The sequence below is a fragment of the Lathyrus oleraceus genome, chromosome 2 (genome assembly GCF_024323335.1).
Source record: "Lathyrus oleraceus cultivar Zhongwan6 chromosome 2, CAAS_Psat_ZW6_1.0, whole genome shotgun sequence".
Lineage (NCBI taxonomy): Eukaryota > Viridiplantae > Streptophyta > Magnoliopsida > Fabales > Fabaceae > Lathyrus > Lathyrus oleraceus.
The window spans coordinates 235,211,043-235,214,782 of record NC_066580.1 but is presented as its reverse complement, the minus strand read 5'-3'; the positions used below and the strand labels follow the sequence as shown (position 1 = coordinate 235,214,782).

The 3,740-nt window shown below is 37.3% G+C and overlaps 1 non-coding gene across 1 annotated transcript; it reads left to right on the top strand.

The window, feature by feature from the left end:
* Window positions 1–408: 408 nt before the first annotated feature.
* LOC127124134 (small nucleolar RNA R71) lies at window positions 409–514 on the top strand. The gene has a single exon (XR_007803766.1). It is a non-coding gene; the product is annotated as a small nucleolar RNA R71 (small nucleolar RNA).
* The last annotated feature ends 3,226 nt before the right edge of the window (window positions 515–3,740 follow it).

Sequence of the window (3,740 nt, the reverse complement as noted above, 5' to 3'; positions counted from 1 at the left end):
TATGGGTTCCCTTGGGTGTAGTTCACTTGCTCAGAGTGGGTTTCGTTTAATAGACTGCATTCTGCAGATTGGTGTCTTTTGGTTCCATATATCTCACAATCCGACAAAACTGCGGCTATAGTATTCGGGTCTATGCACATATGCTCGACTTTGAGGGCTAATGCGTCCATTTTAGCTTGCATCATGTCTATAGAGCTTAGTTCATGCACTCCTCCTTGGGCTTCCTTCTTCTTAATTGTCGCTCGTTCGACTCCCCATGATTGATGGTTTTGAGCCATATCTTCGATGAGGGCACTAGCTTCAGGATAAGGTTTGTTCATCAGCGCACCGCCTGCGGCAGCGTCGATGGTCATCTTTGTGTTATAGTGAAGTCCATTATAGAAGGTTTGAATGATTAACCAATTTTCTAAACCATGATGTGGGCATGCTCGTAAAACTCTTTATATCTCTCCCAAGCTTCGAACAACGGTTCTCCTTGGTTTTGGGTAAATCTAGTTATATGGTTTCGAAGAACGGCGGTTTTACTCGGGGGAAAATATCTAGCAAGAAAAACTCTTCTAAGGTTATCCCAAGTCGTAATGGAATTGGGTGGAAGGGAATCAAACCATGATAGGGCTTTATCTCTGAGGGAAAAAGGAAATAATCTTAAACGTATTGCCTTAGGAGAAGCTCCATTGGTTTTAAAAGTGTCTGCTAATTTAAGAAATATTTTTAAATGTTGGTTTGAGTTTTCAGTAGCGAGACCTGCGAATTGTCTCTGTTGCACTAATTGCAACAGGGATGGTTTAAGTTCAAAATTATTAGCTGGGATGGTTGGGTTTACTATACTAGAACTAGGTTCTTCATTTTATGGTTGAGCGAAATCTGTAAGAGGTCTTTGGTTTTGATCTTCCGCCATAGCTCTCTTAATTCTATGAAAGAATAAACGTGTGCGAGCGTAATGTTCAGGTTCCGCCAGAGGGTGTACTAAGCTTAAACTTCCGGTGCTGCGAGTTATTGCATTGACCGGCGGGAAATAGCCTAAGTCTAAACGATATAACAACAGGAAAATGAAATTTGATGAAATTGGTCCCCGGCAACGGCGCCAAAAACTTCATGCGGTGTTTCGCAAGTATACGAACACGTCAGAGTAATATAAAAGATTGTCGAATCCACAGAGACCAAGTGTCAATCTATCGTTATCTATTGTTATGGTGTTTACCAAAGGAAATCAAAATAGGTGTTTTTGGAGTGTGCAACGAAAAGTAAAGTGTTGAATAAAGATTAATTAATAAAGACAGGGTCGAATGTAATTCACGTAATCAATTAATAATCCAAGTACTTGCTAATAGAATTACTTATGGGCAATGTTTCCTACTTTGAAAAGAACTAATTTAACAGGAATTGTCGCTTTCACGTATTCAGAACCGAGTTGTACTCCCTAATCAAACCCTCTTATTGTCACTTATAAAAAGGCGCGCATTGCATTAGAGTAGTAAACCTATTTTTAAGAAATATATTATCTTGACTAAGTTGAAAAGTATTATAACCTGGATTTCTTAACCAAAAGAGGTTCTCATGAACCAGACTCTAAACTTATAAACGCGTCCGAAAATAGTTTTAAAATCTCTTTTCTTCTTAAGTTAAAAACTCCTAATGAACTAAACAAAGCGCTTTCGCTGTTTTTGAAATAGTTAAAAACAATTAGGTTTAGATAAACGTTGGACGGCTTTCGATCTTACCCAACGGAATTGAAGTGCGGGAAAACTTAAGTTGAAAGTTAAAATAGCCTTTAAGTGTTTCTACGAACAATTGTACGGATTATCGGTTCAATTACGATCCTTACATTCTAACCTTATAAATTTAGTTAGACATGGTAAAGTAAAAGTGCATTAATTTAAATAAAAGTAGTGCGAGTGCGGAAAGTAAATAAAAGTAGTGCGAGTGCGAGAAATAAATAATTTAAAGCGAGTGCGAGGAAATAAATAAAGTAAAGCGAGTGCGGGAAATAAATAAAGTAAAGCGAGTGCGGGAAATAAATAAAGTAAAGCGAGTACGAGGAAATAAATAAAGTAAAGAGAGTGCGGGAAATAAATAAAGTAAAGTGAGTGCCGGAAAATAAATAAGATAAAGACAAGTAATAAAAACCTGCTCCAATCGGAGGGTTGAGTAAATTGTAAAGCGGAAATGAAAATGGCGGCAGGATTAACTTCCTTCCAAAGTGCTCCAAACTCGATTACAGACTCTATCACAGACTCGATTACACAATTGTGGTAACACTCCAATGCGAAGCGATTACCTCTTTATAATACTGAATATATGCCTAAGTGAAACAAAGTTGCTCTGAGTTTGCCTCTGCTCTAAGTTTGGATCATTGTAAAAGTGATTTCGAGTTTCTATTTATAAGCAAGTAAAAAGATGGAAATGACCAGGATGCCCTTCAACTTAAAAATGGGAGGGAAAACTTTTTCTCTTGTGGCGCCCGCCACAAGGCCATGGCGCCTGCCTCAAGGCCATGGCGCCCGCCACAAGGCCAATCTGAGGCGCTTTAGTGGAAGTAGTGGGGAACGTGGAAGTTGAGGGAAGTTGAGCTTGGATACGTCATGGCAGGGTCTATGGCGCCTGCCATGGGGTAGGCCACAAGTACAAAATGCTGAATTTTAGGGTTATTGGCTCTTTTTCGCTCCTTTTCTCGATCGGGGCTCCGATTAAAGTAAAAATCTAAAAACAAAGGAAAACATAGCAATAACACAACAAAATAACAATAAAACAACTAGAATGCATGTCAAATCGGAGTCAAAAATACGGTAAATTTCAGTGTTATCAGTGGACAAAGTGAAAATTGCATAAACATAAACAATTAGAATGATATGTACAATGGCAAATGATAATAGAGCAATAAAAATAAATTGCATTCAAAGTAAATGCTTGAAAGTAAAAGTTAATGGTTAGTAAATTAATAGTTAGTTTTGTTTTGCTTTTTGATGTTAAGACATTCTTTGGAGAACACTCAACCCACTTGCCACAAGCATGGATCCTTAAACCAAAATATCTTCCAAAGGAAGGAAAGAAGGACAAGTTTCCACACAATACCATGGAAGAGGGGAGACTTACAATCTCACTAACTAGAATGCTTATGCCTTTTGTGTCACAAATTTAGCGCTATGTTAAGCAATCGTAATTGGACTTATGTAGAAGTCACAACTATTTGAGGCCGGGCAATAAACTTTTGGTGTTAATGCATGTTGGAGACATACTATGCTCATTAAAAATACCACACACAAAAAATATGCAAAGGTGTGACCTAATCTCATCCGTACTCATGTTAATCTTTCAATCAACTAGCATTAGGACTTAGAGATGTCATTGGCCAATTGAAATAAATGGATGAAGAAGGGGAATTAGATGAGGAGGGAAAGGGATGAATGCGATCACAAATTGGTCAAAGGAGGACTTTTACCAAATTAATATTATTCATTCATTTTGGGAGATGGAATGTACATTCCATCAATCCCCTAAATCCAATAATATTAATTTGACAAAGTCAAATCGACCTTGACCAAGGCTCAACAACAAAGGGGAAACTCAAATAAGTCAATCCAAATGGTCAACATAATTAAAATGGCATTTATTTAATTAAAAGTATTAAAATAATGCATTAAATTCAAATATGTTTTATCCAAATCCTAAAATCACATCAAAACACCAAATAAATGGCCATGTGATTAATCATAGGTCAAGCAAGGTTAAAGGACCTTGGA